This window comes from Jaculus jaculus, chromosome 10, assembly GCF_020740685.1.
Source record: "Jaculus jaculus isolate mJacJac1 chromosome 10, mJacJac1.mat.Y.cur, whole genome shotgun sequence".
Classification (NCBI taxonomy): domain Eukaryota; kingdom Metazoa; phylum Chordata; class Mammalia; order Rodentia; family Dipodidae; genus Jaculus; species Jaculus jaculus.
This window is the reverse complement of record NC_059111.1, coordinates 45,746,085-45,767,224: the sequence shown is the minus strand read 5'-3', so window position 1 is coordinate 45,767,224 and position 21,140 is coordinate 45,746,085. Positions and strand designations below refer to the sequence as shown.

The 21,140-nt window shown below is 36.4% G+C and overlaps 1 pseudogene; it reads right to left on the bottom strand.

Annotated features, from left to right (window-relative positions):
• LOC101605537 overlaps positions 1–10,398 on the bottom strand; it is a 31,714-nt pseudogene extending 21,316 nt beyond the window's left edge.
• Positions 10,399–21,140: the final 10,742 nt, after the last annotated feature.

Sequence of the window (21,140 nt, the reverse complement as noted above, 5' to 3'; positions counted from 1 at the left end):
GTTCCATTGTCCAAAACTGAAGGATTCCCATTTGATTTATTTATATCCTCTCAGATTTTGATTAGCCCTCCTTACACCTTTACTTTACTCAATCTCCTCCCCTGACCTCACTTTAGGCCTTTTCACCCCCTTTAATCTATTCTTCTATTTACATATATACAATACCAACCTTTTAAGTACCCTCCTCCCTTCCCTTCTCTTCCCTTTGTATCTCGTTTTTAGCTTAGTGGCATCTGCTACTGAGTTTTTTTCTTCTCACACAGAAGCCCAATTATCTGTAGCTAGGATCCACATATGAGAGAGAACATGTGGCGCATGGCTTTCTGGTCCTGGGTTACCTCAGTTAGTATAATACTTTCTAGATCCTTCCATTTTTCTGCAAATTTCATAAATTCATTTTTCTTTACTGATGATTAGAACTCCATTGTATAAATGTACCGTATCTTCATTATCCACTCATCAGTTGAGAGACATCTAGGCTGGTTTCATTTCCCAGCTATTATAAATTGAGCAGCAATAAACATGGCTGAGCATGTACTTCTAAGGAAATGAGATGAGTCCTTAGAATATATGCTAAGAGTGCTATAGCTGGGTTATGCGATAGATCACTCTTTAGCTGTTTTAGGAACCTCCACACTGATTTCCACAATGGCTGGACCAGATTACATCCCCACCAACAGTGTAGAAGGGTTCCTCTTTTTTCACATCTCTGCCAACATTTATGATCATTTGTTTTCATGATGGTAGCCAATCTGACAGGAGTGAGATGGAATCTTAATATAGTTTTAATCTGCATTTCCCTAATGACTTGGTACGTAGAACATTTTTTTTCGATGCTTATGTGCCATCCACATTTCTTCCTTTGAAAACTTTCTATTTAGCTCCATAGCCCATTTTTTAATTGGCTTGTTTGGTTTATTATTTAACTTTTTGAGTTCTTTGTATATCCTAGATATTAATCCTCTATCAGATATATAGCTGGTGAAGATTTTTTCCCATTCTGTAGGTTGCCTCTACGCTTTTTTCACTGTGTCCTTTGCAGTACAAAATCTTTGTACTTTCATGAGGTCCCAGTGGTTAATCTGCGGTTTTATTGCCTGAGCAACTGAGGTTGTATTCGGAAAGTCTTTGCCAAGACCAATATGTTGAAGGGTTTCCCCTACTTTATCCTCTAGCAGTTTCAGAGTTTCCAGTCTGATGTTAAGGTCTTTAATCCATCTGGACTTAATTCTTGTGCATGGAGAGAGAGAAGAATTTATTTTCATCCTTGTGCAGATACATATCCAATTTTCCCAACACCATTTGCTGAAGAGACTGTCTTTTCTCCGATGAGTATTTTTGGCATTTTTATCAAATATCAGGTGGCTATAGCTGCTTGGACTTACATCTGGGTTCTCTATTCTGTTCCATTGCTTTTGTGCCAGTACCATGCTGTTTTTGTTACTATGGCTCTGTAGTATATGTTAAAATCAGGGATGGTGACACCACCAGCCTTATTTTTGTTGCTCAGTATTATTTTAGATATTCAAGGTTTTTTGTGATTCCAAATGAATTTTTGGATTGTTTTTTCTATTTACTTGAAGAATGCCTTTGGAATTTTGATGGCGATTGCATTAAATGTGTAGATTGCTTTAGGTAAGATTGCCATTTTCACAATATTGATTCTTCCAATCCAGGAACAAGGGATGTTTCTCCACTTTCTAGTGTCTTCTGCAATTTCTCCCTTGAGTGTTTTAAAGTTCTCATTGTAGAGATTCTTTACTTCCTTGGTTAGGTTTATTCCAAGGTACTTTATTTTCTTTGATGCAACTGTGAATGGGATTGATTCTCTGATTTCATCCTCTGTGTGTTTGTTGTTAGCATATATGAAGGCTACTAATTTCTGTGTATTTATTTTGTATCCTGCTACATGGATGTAGGTTTTTATCAGCTCTAACAGTTTGGTAGTAGAGTCTTTAGGGTCCTTTATATATAGAATCATGTCATCTGCAAATAATGATAACTTGATTTCTTCCTTTCCAAATTGTATCCCTTTTATGTGCCTTATTGCTATGGCTAAGACTTCCAGTACCATATTAAATAAAAGTTTTATTAAATAAAACAGTAGACACCCTTGTCTTGTTCCTGATTTTAATGGAAAAGCTTTCAGTTTTCCCCATTTAGTAATATGTTGGCTGTAAGCTTGTCATAAAAAGCCTTTAATATATTAAGATATGTTCCTTCTATTCCCAGTCTCTGTAGGACTTTTATCATGAAGGAATGTTGTATTTTGTCAAAAGACTTCTCTGCATCTAATGAGATGATCATGTGAATTTTGTCCTTCAATCCATTTATATAATGTATTACATTTATATATTTGCATATATTGAACCATTCCTGCATCTCAGGGATAAAGCCTATTTGGTCAGGGTGAATGATCTTTTTGATACACTCTTGTATTATGTTTTCCAAATTTTGTTGAGAATTTTGCATCTATGTTCATGAGGGAGATTGGTCTGTAATTTTCTTTTTTTTCTTTTTTCTTTTTTTTTTGCTATCTTTGCCTGGTTTTGGTATCAGGGTAATGCTGGCTTCATAGAAGGAATTCGGTAGGATTCCTTCTTTTTCTATTTTATGGAAAAGCTTAAGAAGCCATGGTGTTAGCTCTTCTCTAAAGGTCTGGTAAAATTTAGCAGTGAATCCTTCTGGGCCTGGGCTCTTTTTAGTTGGGAGATTTTACTGTTTGGGTCTCCATGATTGTTATAGGTCTATTTAAGTGATTAATCTCATCTTGATTTAATTTAGGTAGGTCATATAAATCAAGGAAATCATCCATTTCTTTCAGATTTTCATAGTTTGTGGAGTATATGCTTTTTATAGTATGTCCCTATGATGTTTTTGAATTTTTCTGGCATCTGTTGTGATGTTACCTTGTTCATCTCTGATTTTATTAATTTGTGTCTCTTCTCTCTTTCTTTTGGTCAGATTTGCTAAGTGTTTATCAATCTTGTTTATCCTTTCAAAGAACCAACTCTTTAATTAATTCTTTGGATTTTTTGTTTCTATTTCATTAATTTCTTTCCTAATCTTTATTTTTTTCCCATTTTATTGTTCCTTTTTAAAAAAGTGTATTTCATTTATTTTTTTTACAAAGAGAGAGAGAGGAGGAGAGGGAGTGAATGGATTCACCAAGGCATTTATCCACTGCAAACGAACTCATAATGCATGTGACACTTTGTCCATCTGTCTTTATGTGGGTTCCGGGGAATTGAACCCTAGTTATTTGGCTTTGCAGGAAAGCAAAGTTACTGCTTAGCCATCTCTCCAGCCCACTTGTTATTTTTTAGTCATGGAAATATTCTACTCCTACTTTTTTGAGCTTGCATTGTATGAAAATATCAATTCATGAGGTATTGATTTATCAAACATTTTTTGCATTATTGAAAATGTTCAGATGTGTTTTTTATATATCTCACAATATTATGATTTACATTGATTTATTATCAGATGCTGAGCTGTTCTTACAATCTTGGGATTATTTTTATATTCTCTGTTTATATTATTGAATTCGTTTTGCTCATATTCTCTTGATAATTTCTGCTTGTATATTTAATATCAGCATGCTGTGAGTAGACAATGTCTGTGTGTATATGTATCCATGTGTGTGAGTATAGGCATGCACACACCATAGCATGCATGTGGAGGTTGGAGGATAACTTTCCAATGTCAATCTTTATCTTCTACCTTGTTTGGTATATCATTTTCCACTACTCTATTCACCAGGATATGAGGTCCACAGACTTCTGGCAGATTTTCCTGTATCCAGCTTCCTTTTCACTGGTATTGGTATGCTGGGATTATAGACACTAGTGCTACAACATACAGCTTTACATGGTTCTTGGGTACTGATATCAGGTACTCATAGTTGCATGGCAAGTACTTTACCCACTGAGGTATCTCTCCAGGCCCACTTTTGTTTGAGACAAGGTCTTGCTATGTAGCACAGAGTATCCATGAGCATACTATTTTAGCAAAGTCTCTCAAATAACTGGGAATAGACTTCTTATTAATAATAAATATCTAATTCAGTTTTGTGTTTCTTTGAAGCATCTACATTTTTATTTTGGCCTACCCATGAATGATGCCAGAGAAAATAATGTCCTAAATCAATTTAGATAATTTTTTAATATGTCACCAAATTGCTGCATAATTTGGAAGCATTTTTTATTCGTTTTTATATTTATGTCAAAGATTTAGAAGATTTTTAAATAAAACAAAATATTTCCAAAAGCTACAGCTTCTCCTTTACTTAACTGTTTTTACCATTTTCTAAAAGATAACATGAGTGAAAATTACTGAATGCTGCTATATTTAACATAGTTTGAGTGTATATACTGCTATACAAATATGCAAATGATAAGTCTGAATCACATCTTGAATATGTCAGTGTTTTATATGTCAACTAAAAGGCTTCCTGAATCAGATTCATTCTTGTGGATTAAAGAAAACAGACTACAGTTTGATACAATATTAATGTTACATAAAATTGCTAAACATATATAATAACAAGTACTTGAAGAAATACTTCTGCAAAGTGAAAATAAATTTTTAGAAAATGAAAGTTCATTTCAGTTACAGTTTCTGTATTTATGGAAGTTATAGAAACAAAAAATAATGCAGAGTTAATAATTATGATTTCATCTCTTAATGAGTCCAGTTGGATTATAGTAAAGGACACAGCTGTTCTCTTCCAAATATGTATTTTACACTTTCCAAGTAAGAGCTTTTCTTGGTACATTACTTATTATTGGTATTAATTGGAGTCATAAGAACTAAAGTGTTAGTCACGAAAAATAGATGAATCTAAATCATAAGTTAAGGAAATTCTTGGTTTTATAAACGTATTACAAAGTTCTTCTATAAACTCATCCCAATTTCATTCACTGGCCTTCTCTTCACTTTAGTCTGAAGTGTCTCAGAGTATATAACAATAGTAAACATCTTTTCTTCCTATCTCTATTACTTATTCACATATTATATGTAATTCAAATTAAGTGGTTACTTTTGGTGGCTGCTTAGTGTAAGAACTGCAGGTAAGTCTGTCTTTTTGGAAAGTCTTTTAATAGATTCATTACATATCTTGTTGCAGTGAATTCATGAGGACCATTTTCTTTGTTTCGTTAGGCCCTATTCTCAGTTATTGTGCACATTTGTTGAATGTAAAAACTACCAGATTCATGACTGTATTGTGAGGATAGGTGACAGCTAAAGCTTCTAGAAGTGCCATTTTTAGAGCTATAGCATGGGGGAAAAGTTGTATGCTCTGTGAATTATGTTTCCCAGGAAACCTCATCCTGAAGGTTCCACAGCATAATGAAAAAGATCCATCCTTTGTTTCTATTTTTATGGCTACAAATGTTTGAAATGAAACTTAAAGCTTCAGAAATGATCTGCCTCATGGCACAGTTTACCTTAGTGCCTAAGTCTTCATTTTTTGTGAGTTATTTTATTATTATAAAGAAAAAATGTCACTTTAGTTAGTTTAGCTAGTGCTCATTCATACATATTATTCTGATAATATTCAGTTCCGTCATTCCTGTAGTAGACAAAGCTGTTCAGTTTTATTTAGCCCATTAGTTCCTAAGTTTATTTGATCAGATTGTTCTTGCTTTCCTACATCATTTATTTACATGCAAAAGAATTAATGTCTTCTAGAACACACTGGAGCTTTTTTGTGTTAAAGCTCAACTGCTATATTTACTCAACATTTTCATATATTTAGACTTTTTTATTTTTTTATTAGGGACATAGTAAGGGAGAGAGAGGGATAGCTAGTGAGTGAGAATGAGCATGCCAGGGCCTCTAGCCACTGCAAACTAACTCCAGACACGTGTCATCATGTGCATCTGGCTTATGTGAGACCTGGAGAATTGAACCTGGGTCATTAGGTTTTCTAGGCATGTGCCTTGACCATTATGCTATCTCTCCAGCTCTAGACTTTTTTATTTTTTAAAAAACGTGATGTTATGAATTAAGTATCCTCAAGTTGGAAGACAGTATGTGGAACAATTGCCTAACTTATTTAGCTGAGAACCACAGACCATGAAATTAAGAAATATAAATATAAACAGTTTTTTTCTTTCTTATCAAGTGAGAAATAATATAATTTATATATCACAAAATATGAAGAAATATGACTTAATTAATATACTTATTGTATTTCATAACTTTAATGTTTGAAAAATACTTATTAATTTGAGAGAGAGAGAGAAAGAAAGAGGCAGAGAGATTGAGAGAATGAATTGGCATGCCAGAGCCTCTAAGCCACTGTAAATGAACTGTAGACACATGCATCACCTAGTATATCTGGCTTATGTGGGTACTTGAGAATCAAACCTGGGTCTTTAGGCTTTATGGGTGAGTGACTTAACAACTAAGCCATCTCTCCAGCCCTCAAAACTTTAGCTTTTAAATGCACAATATAACTGCAGAATCTTGCATAAGTCATAAATGTAAAGCACTATGAATTTTAATAAATGGCATCTGCCAGTGTAACTGACATTTTACTCAAAGACATTATACCTACATGGTAAAGGTAGAAGAAATAAGAATAAGTCTCCAAAGATATTTTGGACCACCTCCTTTTACTTCCTTTTTCTTGTACTAGGGATTGAACCCAAGGCCTCATTCATGCTAGGAAATTATCCTCCACTGAGATAAGTCCCAAGCACCCCCCCCCCACCCCAATCCAAGAGGCTGGGGACAGAGTCCAGGCAGATCTAGAGCTTCAAGGTGGTGTTCACGATTCCTGAGAGCAGTTATAGTCAGAGAGTCTGGCTACTGAAGGGGGAAACCTGCTTAGCTCCACCCCTGGACCCTTTTTAGCTTTTCATTTTAAGATAAGATCTCATTGAGTTGTCCCTACTAGCTTTGAACTCACTCAACCTCATATTGGCTTTGAACTTTTGATCTTCCTGGACATTGCTGATGACAGATAATGAAAAATAGTAATGGATTTGTCTATATAAATGTAAGTTGATGTGTGAGATTGTAATTATAAGTATTAGTTACAGACTATTCATGAACAAGGAGGAAATTTGTAGGCATTGACAATTTTCTGCTTGAAACATTGAGATCCCTTGTGGACACTGTTCCTAGATTTATTTAGCTATTTGCAACTGATAGAATCATCATCTACTGGCACCAACTTAACCTGTTTCAACGTTTTGAATGACCTGTGCTGAGTAATTGAGACTGGGGTAAGTCAACGAACCAGGGAACTCCATGTCTAGAAAATTTCTTCTGCTCATGATCCCTGAGGCAGCAGCTTGCAGAACTTTTATTAGAACAGTTCACTGTATAGGGTGCATGCAGAGTTTATGCAAATAACAGGTTATACAAAATAAAGTAGACAACAACTTCCCTATTTCAGAAGTAGGAGACATCTTTGGCTAACTTGAAGCTAGAGATGAATCTTTTTTTTATTATTTATTTATTATTTTTTTTAAAATATTTTTTGTTCATTTTTTATTTATTTATTTGAGAGCGACAGACATAGAGAGAAAGACAGATAGAGGGAGAGAGAGAGAATGGGCGTGCCAGGGCTTCCAGCCACTGCAAACGAACTCCAGACATGTGCGCCCCCTTGTGCATCTGGCTAATGTGGGACCTGGGGAACCGAGCCTCGAACCGGGGTCCTTAGGCTTCACAGGCAAGCGCTTAACCGCTAAGCCATCTCTCCAGCCCTAGAGATGAATCTTATCTACCTCTGTATGCCTTGGTTTAATTGTTGTTGAATAATATTAGAATTGCCAGTGATATCAAAACAGCACACTCCTTGAAAGCACTCATGTCTTAAATGATGTTTTATGAAAAAACTCAGTAATAGCCCAGTTCTGAAGGACTGATGTTCAGAGTTCCTTTATTTTTGGATTGAGCTCAGCCAAGACCTGGGAAGTACAAATAGCTGTTTTATTAAATACACAGTCTAATCGAGTAATTTTTCATTGCAATCCTACTACTAAACCCCATAGTGGTAAAACAAAAGCAGCCATAATGGCTATTTGGGGAATTCTCATAAAATGCAATTGATCATCACAGTTAGCAGGAAGCCCATTGGTGGCATGTTGTGAATGGGGTAATGTGGACAACAAATGAAAAAAAAAGTCATCTTAGCAAGGAAATACCAGAAAAATGGGCTGGTAAAGATTGATACGCAACAAGTCTACAAAGAAAAACCCATCCCATAAGGAGTTTCTTCCCAGCAGGAAGGGAGACATCATGCTCAATGGAACAATTGTCAGGGGTAGGCAACTTAGTACAGCCAATGCACAAGCTCTAGTGTTGCAGAGGAAAAGAATTGAGCAACATGGGTTCAACCTGGGAAATAAGGCTTACCTGATGAGTGAGGCTATCTTTCATAATATTAGCATATTTATCATGTCTAACAGATAATCCTATGAGATATATAGCTAATAATTTCTCCACAGATGTCCCCACCTAAATGGAAAATGCACTCTTATTTGTAGTATTGACTGCTAATTGGGTCCAAAGATTCTGATAATTACTAGGTTCAAGATTATCTAAAGACAAATTAATATTGTTGCCAACAGTAGAGTAAGTAGTGTCTACATTAGAGCCCTTCTTCAGTTTTGCATAACTATATAACCCAGCATCTTAAGCATAGTTGTCTGTTTATACATACCATATTGAGCATTATTACTCTTAGATCAATGAAATTTCTCCATGGGCCTAACATATTAACCTGACTGAATATTTCCCTCCCACCCTTATATCATCTAATAGGGCCCACCATCATCTCTGAAAAGAAAAAAATGTACAATTCAAAATCAAAGGGGAACTTACAACAGTTCAACAGTTGGACCCAATAACAGTAAATAAGAGCAAACATCATTAGAAACAGAGACATAGGGTTCAGATCCTGTCTGGATTTTTTTTTTTTTTTTTTGAGGTAGGGTCTCGCTCTAGCCCAGGCTGACCTGGAATTCACAATGTAGTCTCAGGGTGGCCTCAAACTCATGGCAATCCGCCTACCTCTGCCTCCCAAGTGCTGGGATTAAAGGCATGCACCACCATACCTGGCAATATCTGGCATTTTTAATCTGCTGTTCAGCCTCTTGGGTGAGTTTTTTCATTTGCCCCCAAGTGTGGATCAAAGTTTGTTGTGTCTGAGGAGGACTGCTTTCTTGTTTTGGAATTATAATATGCATTATTTTGAAGGATGCCTCCAAGTTTTCTCCAACATCAAAGTTTTGTCACTGATGCTGTCGCTACATGTCAAGGCTTCATTCTTCGTTCCAGTACCCACATCTCCTCAGCTGCTATGGATACACAAGAAAAATTTTGACCCCATACATTAACATGGTTTGGCTTCCAATCATTACTCCTAATGTCTTTCCACTAAATAGGCTAAGGGACTGCAACTGGAGCCTCATTGGTCCAGTTCTGCTGCACTGAGTGTCCATCATCACCCAAAATTTCCTAATTTATAGCATATAATGCCATAGCCCTTTCTTTGGTGGTGTGGTGGTTTGATTCAGGTGTTCTCCATAAACTTATGTGTTCAGAATCCTAGGTCTCCAGCTGGTGGCAATCTGGGACTTGGAGGTTCCTAGAAGTAATGCATCGTTGGGGGCAGTATTATGGATATTATAGCCAGCTTCCCCTTGCTAGTGTTTGACATACTCTCCTGCTCCTTGTCCACCTGATAACTACCAGGAGGTGATTCCCACCCTTTTCTCATACCATCATTTCCTCTGCCATCATGGTTCTCCTTAAGTCTGTAAGCCAAAATAAACCCTTTCTTTCCACAAGCTGCTCTTTTTCAGGTGTTTTCTGCCCTCAATGACAATATGACTACAACTGTGGATATTGTAATTTCCCCCTTATTGTTTTGTAAGGTATAATTTCAGAGTATGACTTTTGTATTCTGCAATAGCCTGACCTTGTAGATTGTATGGAATTCCAGTAGTATGCATTATATGTCAATTAGCAAGAAAGCAAGTAAATTGAGCACTAGCATAAGAAGGAGCCTTTTAAGTTTTAATGTTATGGGCAGTCCTGAAATAGCAAAAGTCCTTAGTCATTAGGTCAGGATAAAATGGAGTCATGGAGGACAGCAGGAGGGAGACAGAGACATAAGGACGTGGGTCATCCACTTTCCTCAGGGAACCACCCATCCATTTCCCTTTCTTGCTTAACAATTTCCCAGGTCTAGGTTTCTTGCCTCCTTATCTCCCACCTGGTCACTGTTCTGGTCTCACACCCTAGCTATTTACCTTCCTCATCTTCCCCCAGGTGAAGGACTCTATATAGCCCACTATCTATAATCTCAAAGCTGGCTGTACTCTGCTCTTGAAAGTCCTGGCAGCTCCTGTTTTCCTGAATAAAAGCTTCCATTTTTGCCTCAGAGTGGTCTCCTGGTCTTAGTCATTCCTGAACATTATAGTTAGCATATTTAAATTCTTTCTTTGATTGAGTAGTAGCCAAGGTCAATCCTAAAAACATGTCTACTATAACATGAACATAAGAGAGGTGACCAAAGTTGGGTATATGTGTAACATCCATATGTCAGATATCATTAGGTTTGAACCCTCATGGATTAGTTTTCCCTAAAAATGAAGGAGTATGAAATGGGGCACAGGAAGGGCAAGATATGACAATACTAACAGCCTGAGTTTCAGGTAAAGAGAATTTATGATGTAAATAGGTTGTTGGAGCATGGGTGAGAGAATGTAAATTTTGAGCTTTTATCACAGTGGCAAGTGATACCAGCTGATCAGTGTGAGTGTTGCCTTCTAATAGCAGCTCGGGTAGCTTTAACGGAAGCATATGTGGGTAATATATGTTGGGTTTCTTTTTTGACAAATTAGTTTCTGTACCAGTAAAAAAACAGTGAGATAGGATGCTTTGGTATAATAGCAGTTTTCAATAATGCTAAACAAATAGCAACATATTGTGAATCTGTGGTCAGATTAAATGATAACGCATAATAACAGATTTATAGCAAATAATTTATTTTGTTAAATGGAAGTGTAAGGTGTATGACAGGTTTTTATAGTAGAGCCAGAATGAATTTTATCTCATCCTAATAAACAGAACTTATTAATCATGTTTTATAGGACTACTAAAAGAAATCATACTTAACTTATTTATCTCATTACCAATCGATGAGAAGTACATTGGCACAATCTAGCAAAGATTTAACCACCTCATTATTGAAAATCTATACAGAAACTTTCTTTGCACAAAACATACAATTAAACATTTTAATATGAATATTTAAAGTTTTAAAAGTTTTTTCTCTGTGTTATTTATATCATCAAAATCTCTCTAAATATACTTTAAAAAAGTGGCAACCAGATCTGTTTTATAATATTTTCAAGCATGCATATACAGGCTGTACTGTTTTTTGTTTTTGTTTTCTAAGTTAGGGTCTCACTCTAGCTCAGGCTGACCTGGAATTCACTATGTATTCTCAGGGTGGCTTCAAACTCTCGGCGATCCTCCTACCTCTGCCTCCCGAGTGCTGGGATTAGAGGCGTGCGCCACCACACTGGGCTGTATCCTCTATTTGAGAATAGATGGGCATAATCTAAGGCTTGTATTTAATATGACAAACTAACATGAGATATTTTTTGTAAACCATTTTAAAAGCAAGTTAAAACCAACACTATATAAATAAGCATTTAAATCTTTATGTTTTGTCAAATAAAACTCATGGGAAACAACAAATTTTGAAATTTCTCTCAGAGCCAAAAGCTAAAGAACAAAAAAGACTCAGAGGTCTTGGCATAAATGTGTAGAAAGACTTTTATCTTAGTTGGTCTTTTTTCATCATTTAATCCCTCTCCCAGCATCAGGTTGAGGAGAGATGGGACTTCCCAGTAGCTCAAATAGCAAACTTCCCCTATCCCTGGCCTAGCCATTTCATAACTGCGAGGCCCTGCAAGCCAAGCCAAGCCAGCTTTCACCTTTCTATTTTTAAATGGAGAGTGTGTTTGGATACTCTTTCTCTCTCTCCCTCTGTCTCTCTCTCTCTCTCTCTCTCTCTCTCTCTCTCTCTCTCTGTGTGTGTGTGTCTGTGTGTGTGTGTGTGTGTGTGTGTGTGTGTGTGCACGCATTGCGGTGGGAGGCACTCAGGCCTTGACGCTTCTGGTCTGAATCTAGCTGAATTGTTCCAGGGAGAGTTTCTTAGGGCTCCAAGTAAGTTCACTGACCTTGTTTTAAAATATTCTTAGAGTAGAAGCATTTAGTATTTTTCCTGTATATATATATATATATATATATATATATATATATATTACTTTTATTTATTTGAGAGGGACAGACAGAGAGACAAAGAGGCAGACAGAGAGAGAGAGAATGGGTGTGCCAGAGCCTCCAACCACTACAAACGAACTCCAGATGTGTCCGCCCCCTTGTGCATCTGGCTAGCATGGGTCCTGGGGAACTGAGCCTAGAACCGGGGTCCTTAGGCTTCACAGGCAAGCGATTAACCACGAAACTACCTCTCCAGCCCCCGTCTATATTTTTAATTATTTTCTGAATTCCAATAGCCATTTGACATTAAAAGTTAGCTATCCTAATTTACAGAGGGTTGTTAATTTCCCTGGTGTTATTTTAGTATAGAGCCTCCTGAAAAATGTCTTAAATTGAGAAAGATTTAAGGTAATTTATTATATTTTAGTTTATATGATAACTCATTTATAAGGCATCGTTACCATATTAGCAAGATAGTATCTATCTATCCATCTATCCATCTATCTATCTATCTATCTATCTATCTATCTATCTATCTATCATCTATCTATTTATACACATACATAGATATATATTCCTAGTCACAAAAACCAAATAAATTTTATAGCTTATAAATTTGTTGTCAGTTTGAAATTAAATTATTATTATCTTCATAACAGTTAAGTAATCCCCAAAACAGGGCAGGATAATATCTTGACATTTTTGTTATAAAACATGTTTCAATGGCTAGTCTGTATACCTCTGTATTCAAATCTATTGTTCAGTCAAATATGTTAATTATTTAAGGATAGCAGAAACAGAAATAAGTCATTGTCTTTTGGGCAATTTTAGACATCAGTTTTTGGATTTTTAGACTTTAGAAGGAATCTGGATTAACAACAGTATTTTTATATGACCATTTATCTGTAAATTAATATGCTATTATATAAGCAATATAAAATATAAACACCATATCTATCTATCTATCTATCTATCTATACATATATATATATATGTATGTATATATATATATGTATATATATATGTGTGTGTGTGTGTGTGTGTGTGTGTGTATACACACATACATACATACATACATACATACATACATACATATTGGCCGAGTCAAATTCTGAATGTTGCTTTTGGGAAGTGAAGCTTTTAAATTCCTACTTGTCACAAAGACATTTAACATAAAAATCTCCAAGTTTATGAAATAAAGACTTTAAATTGGTAACTTGTATAGAAATACTGAAATAAAAATCTATTTTAATCAGTATAATTAAAAAACCTTCAATGTGTATTAGAGGTATTTAGTATTTTTATTAGCTATGACTATTGAATAAATATAATTATTGTAAAACTAATTTTAGAAGGAAATCATCAAAATAGATGCATATAATATTAACCTTTGTAGCCAGATGAAACTTCCATCTGAAGACTCTAATGAATATTATATCACCCAAACAAGTAATGTTAAAGATTTTATAAAATATATAGTAAATCTAAAGTGAACATTTTGACAGGTTTAAAAAATTAGGACTACTTAAGTATATATTTATACAAGGCTTTTTAATATATCATTAAAACATTCACATTCACACAAATTCATGCTTTAAGTTGTTATACAGAAAACATAACTAAAAATTAAAGTGGCCACAGATTTTATATATCTTTACAATCTTATCATTTTCCTTTTTTTTTTTAATTTTTTATTTATTTGAGAGCGTCAGACACAGAGAGAAAGACAGACAGAGGGAGAGAGAGAGAATGGGCGTGCCAGGGCTTCCAGCCTCTGCAAACGAACTCCAGACGCGTGCGCCCCCTTGTGCATCTGGCTAACGTGGGACCTGGGGAACCGAGCCTCAAACCGGGGTTTTTAGGCTTCACAGGCAAGCGCTTAACCGCTAAGCCATCTCTCCAGCCCATCATTTTCCTTTTTAAACAGAAGACAAGTGAGTTAAGAAATTATTACTTTTTCCTTTCAAGTTTGAATATCTATTTCCTTATCCTTTGATTGGGCCTGTCCCATATTTTACATTGGACTCTTTAACTGTGTTCCCCCTTCTCATTTGCTCATTTTTAAAAATTTTATATTAATTAATTTATTTATTTGAGAGAGGGAAAGAGGAAGTGGGGAGAGGGAGAGAGAGAGAGAGAGAGAGAGAGAGAGACAGAGAATGGTCACGCCAGAGCTTCCAGCCACTGCAAACAAATTTCAGATACATGTCCCACCTTGTGCATCTGGCTAACATGGGTACTGAGGAATTGAACCAAGGTCCTTTGGCTTTGCGGGTGAGCACCTTAGCTGCTAAGCCATGTCTCAAGCCCTTCCTCATTTTTTTTTTTTTTTTAACAGTGTATGGTGTGTTACAGGGGAGTGTCCTCAAGACTGAATTCCTTTAAGTCTCTGGGTCCAGGGTTGAGGAATATTATGTTTAATTTTTTAAATTTTTATTTATTTATTTTTTAAATTTATTTTCATGGGCAACTTCCATAATTGTAGAAATAACTCATGGTAATTCCCTCCTTACTCCCACTTTCCCCCTTTGAAACTCCACTCTCCATCATATCCCCCTCAATCAGTATATGGGTATGAACATTAAGAGCAGTGCTTATGGGGTAGTTTGTTGAGCATAATTGATACATTTAGCCAGATCTGTTGATTTGAAATTTATGATTTTTTTCCATGAAGCATGTAGAGGCATCTTAAGGTTTATCATTTTCCTTTGAGTCAGAAGACTCTGAAAGTGAGAGACATGGTAGGTGAAAGGCAGATAATCCTCCTCACAATTAGTTTTATCTTCTGCAGTATTTATGAGACTCTTAAGGTCTCCAGCCACTGATTGGGGTAGCAGTTTTTAATGGTTGTATAGCTGGATGATAAAGTAATAAGAATGTACAAAGACCAAATATCTAAAGGAATAATTTCATCTATCTGGTGAACTTACTTAAAAGATTTTATAAAATCTTTCCATTCTTGCATATGCAGAGTGTCCTGTGGAGGTATTTATCTTATAGGTGCAGGTTCATCTGACTCACAAATAAACCTCAGTTCAGTACATACCCTACCATTTCATTTACATTCTATATTCTTATAAACAAACTTGAGAGGTAGATTTTTTTTTGTAAATGTTGTAGATTGTCCTTAAAGATGGAGTACGAACTCAGAACAGAAAACTATGAAAGCTTCCCTTTTACATCTAACATAATAATGTATACATATATATGCTTCAGTTTTATTAATCATGATATATGCTCTGTAAGTCTCTTCCCATTACTCTAACAAAATACCCAAGTTACATAAAAATTTAAGAAAGGAACAATATATGTTGTTCACATTTCTACTTGGCTCCATTGTGTCTGGGCTACAGTAGAACATAAACATGAAAAGCATGTGAGCAAATCTGCTCATCCCTTAGCAGACAAGGATGCAAGAATGAGGTGAGGTAGATGGGGACAAGATGTACTCTTCAAAGGAACACCACCCATGACCTACTTCCTCTTAATTTCTCATTAATATTTTGATGAACTTAGCACATACATGATCTGACATCAGCTGGGGACAAAACATTGAATGTTAAAGAATGACATTGGAATTTTGTTATGGATTGCTTTCAGTAGCATCATTAACATTATATTCATAATTGAAGGACAATTATGCCCATCAATGCCCATCATCTACTGTCATTTACAGTTTCTTTTTTCTGTGTCTTAAATCTTCAGTTATGAGTCTTTGCTCTTTTTGTTAGGCTTATTCCTAGGTATTCCATTGTTATTATTATTATTATTGATTTTGTGAGTGGGAATTTTGACTAACTTCTTCCTCAGTGAGTCTGTTGCTGGTATAAATAGAAACTACTGATTTTTATATGTTGATGTCACATCTTGATATTTTGGTGAAAGCATTTATAAGGTTTAATAGTTTTCTTATGAGGTTTATAGGATTTTTCAGGTATAGGAAAATCCATCTTCAAAGATTTCTTTTCCTATTTGTGTTCCTTTCATTTCTTTCTGTTGTCTCATTTCTATAGCTAAGAGTTTGAGCACTATATTTAGAGAGAAAATGACATACACTCTTGTCTTATTTCACAATTTAGATAAAAATGTTCTCATTTTTAGCCATTTAGTGGGGGTTCCTGGGCCCTTGGGCTGGCTACGGTCCCCCAAAGAGTCCCAGGCAACCATGAAGGTGAGCACATGAAAGTAAAGACTTTGAGGAGATAGTTTCCATGAACAGCTCTCAGCTTATTGTCAGGGAAATGGATTTATAAGAGTTGAAGGCCGGAAGAGGTCCCTAAGGGAATTGGTGGGTTTAAAGGTTGCTAGCCTATGTCTGATATGGGGACACTAATTCCCGCTCATAGGCAATGGTGGGGGGGTGGGGTGGGGCACCTGATCTAGTGGCAGGAAGAGGGCATCAAGGGGATGGGTTATGTGAAGGCTGCTGGCTGATAAGGAATTTCCTAGGCAACTGGCCAAAGGTGACAGGGTTATGGTCAAAGCCTAAGTTCAGGTGTACTGGGCTTGAAGATGGAGTGGCCTCCTGCAGTCTGGGGGTCCTTAGCTGTGCCTGGTAGCTCAGACTCCTCTCCTGAAGGCTTCAGTCTGTGCCTGGAAGTGCCCAACAACTCTCTCTTTGTTTTTATAATGGGGCAGTGTCATCCTGAATGAGTTTTGGTTTTTTTTTGTTTTTTGTTTTTTGTTTTTATAATTGACTGTAGGTCCAGCAAGAGTTAGGTGGTGTACAAGTACCAGATTAGTAGCATCCATAGCCATATTAATTATTTGTTATCAGAGAAATTTGATAAGACAGGGCCTACAAGCAGTAGTGTTCCTATAGTAGGGAGGGGGCTAAGTAGAAGCCAGGTGGTAGGGTCCTCAGGCTTGTAGCAGTCAAGCAGCTTTTGATTCATTAACAACAACAACAACAACATCAACAACAACAAAAAGAACTATATTATTTTCCCAAGACCATACATACCCCACTCCCCTGTGTTCAGCAGTAATGAAGTCTAAGGCTAGACAGTTTTGAAGTACCAAACCCGCAAGGAAGTACTATTGTTTCTGGAGAGATTTGAGGTGGTTGGTCACCAGAGGCATCTAGAGACAGTGTCATGCCAAGGCCCACCAGCAGAGGGATGGAAATCTTTTTTTGGTTGGTTCAGGAGGAGTTTGTAGACTTTTTTCTTGTAGAGTTACACCTGTGGAACAATCAAGACTGGGGAACAATAATTAGGAGAGGAAATATTTATGCACCAAAGGAGAGTGGGTGTCTTCACACAACTTGTCCTGATTATGGAAAGGTTGATCAGGCATTTAACTCTGGTCAGCTGAGAGCTGGACAGGCAGAGAGACATAACTTGACCTGCATCAAAGAGAGCAAAGCCTATCTTTTGCAGAGCCAGGCATGCAGCACATGCATTAACAAACAGTTCTTTGGAACTGGGAATAAGATAAGAAAAACTTTATTGCCCTTTTTACCTTGAGGGGTACAGTTACCCTAATCCTATCCTCCTTTATTTCTCCCTCTTATATGTAGGCACTATAACTTACTATTGCTTACTATTTCCTATTGAATGGGACAGTAAGTTATGGCTTGTGGCAGTTAGAGAGTCTCTCCCAGAGAGGGGAATTATTCTAATGGACCCAGGAGTGCATGAAAATAGTCTTGGAAGAGAACATTGGGGAGAAAGTATAAAAGTAAGGAATTAATGAGAAGTGAGCCCACAGCAAACTGGTGTTTTTTGTGGTCAAAGGAATCCAGGTAGACAGGCTTGGCTTGTCTGAGGACCACCTGAGGATGAGCTGGCTGAGAGTTTCTTACAGAACTGTTCATTAAATGGCACAGTAGTATTTCACATGGCTTGTAAAACAGATGAGATATTTTCAGTTATCAGAAACATATACACAACATTTAACCTTGATAATGCGGAGCCATTGGGTGTCATTAAAGGCTGTACAAATATATATATATACACATACATGTACATATATTGGTCTCAGAACTTATTTATATATTCTAGATTAGAAGCATGAGCCACAAATGCCCAGCTTATTGGTTCTTCTTATCTGAGTAATTTTCACTATGTCTTTGGAAATTTTTACTTATTGAATTTCTACACCCTTTTATTTGCAATCAATAATGTTCTTAAAAATATATAAATTACCTTGCATATTTTCAAGCCATACCCCACTTTTTCCCTGTTTGAGGAAGTTTGGCTTAGTTTCTCACATTTATTTCCAAGTTGCTTTGAGTTCCCCATACTTGCAAGATTCAGCAGTTAGTAAGAGACTGATGGAGTTGGCATATGAATTTTAGTATTTCTGTATTCTTGCTTTTTCAGGATACCTTCTTTATTTTAGGAATGGTTGCACCAGCCTCTATGTTCTGATTCTGTAAGATGGAAAGAATATAGATTTCTACCAAAGTTTTGACCTACCTATACAACATTTGGGCTTGTCTTGTATTTCAACTAGTCATAAAAAATTGAAATACTCAATTTGTAACAATTTTCTGAATTTTTACATTCTGCCTCCAAAAATTTTATAGGGTTAAAAAATTACTTAGAAGTTCTTAACATTTACATAAAGATGTAAAGATTAATTTTAATGTTTATTTTATTTTTATGTATTTATTTATGTGTGTGTATTTTTGTGTTATAAGGAGAGACGGGGGAGAGAGAGAATGACATACTAGGTCCTCTTGCAAATGAACTCCAGACATATGTCATACTTTGTACATCTGGCTTTATGTCATTACTAGGGAAATGAACCTGGGTCAGTCTTTGTAAGCAAGCACTTTTAATCAGTGACCCATTTCTCCAGCTCTTTCATACTTCTTCTTTTTTTTAAATTTTACTTTTATTTATTTGCAAGAGAGGCAAATTTATAGAGAGAATGGGCTTGCCATGACATCTGCCCCTGCAAATGAACTCCAGATACATGTGCAACCTTGTGCATCTGGCTTACATGGATCCTGGGGAATCAAACCTGGATCCTTTAGCTTTTGAGGCAAGAACCTGAACTGCTAATCCATCTCTCTAGCCTTCATGCTTCTTTTGGAGATGATTCATTTGTTAGATTTTTTTTTTTTTTTTTGCCTTACTTGAAGAGCTGCTTGGAACAGAACAACTTAATTCTTTCCTCTAAAATAGTAATGCCTCTTTTGAATAAATTACAAAATACGTCACTGTGTCAAAAGATTAGACCCTTATGAAAAATATAAGAATGCATGACTTATACATTTAACTGGTGAAGAATGATATCAATGGACAAAGTGAACAATAGCCAGTAAAGTCTTTAAAAATAAAGTGCAGGCAACATTGATTCTTTTCCCCTAATGGATACATAGCTTGTAGTTTATTGAAATGCATTTTGTCTGGTTGTCTTCTTACCCTGTGCCAGGCAGAACAATGTGAAATGTCTTAGATAAAGGCAAACTGAAAACTTAGCTCTCCAGAACTTAATTTCCCTTCATTGACAACATATTCGAAGAAGTTTATTATCAAAGCCGATGTCCGCTAGCTACTATTATACCCTATGCACATCTAATTCTAAGAAGTAAAAACTAAATAAAAATATATGTATAAGTTAAAAAATATTTTTGCTGTGCACTCCAGGCTGGTGAGTGGCTCAGTATGTTTTGGGCCTTTGCACTCCAATTGGATGAGGTGATCCACGTGTTTGTACCTGTGATTTTTGTTGTCAGCATGTTTGGGATTTGAGGACTCCAGGCTTGTGAAGGGAACAATGTGATTAGGGCCTGTGCATTCCAGGCACTAGTTTGTTTGGGGCTCAGCGCTTTGGGCTGGTGAGTGGCTCAGTGTGTTTTGGGCCTGTGCACCCCAGGCTGGTAAGGTGCTCCATGTATTTGTACCCTGTGCCTTTGTCTTCGAGTTGCCAGCATGTGTGAGGCCTGAGGCCTGTGCACTCACTTCAGGCTGGTGAGGGTCAGTGTGTATGGGACTTGTGGACTCCAAGTGGAGGAGGTGCTTAACATGTTTGTGGCCCATATTTTTGAGCTTGTGAACTCCAAGTTAATGAGGCACATGACATGTTTGGGGCCTGTGCACTGGAGGCTGATGAAGGGTATGGTGTTAAGTTAGGGGTTTGTGTGCCCACTTCTTGCTTCCCATTCTGCCACAGGTCTCACTCCCCTCCACTTGCCTTCTGCTTCAGCAGATCATTTGGGCCTCAGCTGCCTTGTCTGATCAGTCAAGTGGTGTTTTCTGCCTCAGCTCATGAACACCTCTACAGCAGCTAACTCTGTAGACCAGTGCTTCAGCCTGGTCTATGAAAACTGGTGCCCCATACCCCACTGTACATCCTTATCTCCACCCTCACTGCTGGCATCCACCTTCCAGTGCCCCCTTGGACAATGCTCCTGTGTCATGCAGGGAACACAGAAACTTGTGGCAACCACCTGTATTTGCTTTGCTTGTGAATACATTTTTATATGCTAAAAAGAAAAAAAAAATATCAGAATGTATTCACAATGATGATCTAAAAGCAGAAATTAAATTATTCGTTTGCTTTCTTTGAGAATCAAGTATGGGTACATATAGATGAAATAATTAACTTGCATTTACTAATGCATTTACTTTTTTTATTCTGTCACTTAACACTAATGGACAAAATCAGCATCTTTATATTACTCGATTTTTAACACTGAAGGTCTATGTTTTGGATAAGAATTTTGGTAAGCAATAAAGTTACTTCATCTTGAATTAAGATTTGTGAAAACATCAAAAATCTGTCATCTGAAGTAATATAGATTAGAAACTGACAAAAAATATATTTGATCAGAATACAATACCTTATTTTCACTTAAAACATAACATTATGCTACTTTTATATCCTTTCATTGACAAAATAGGCATACCTATTAACCAACTATA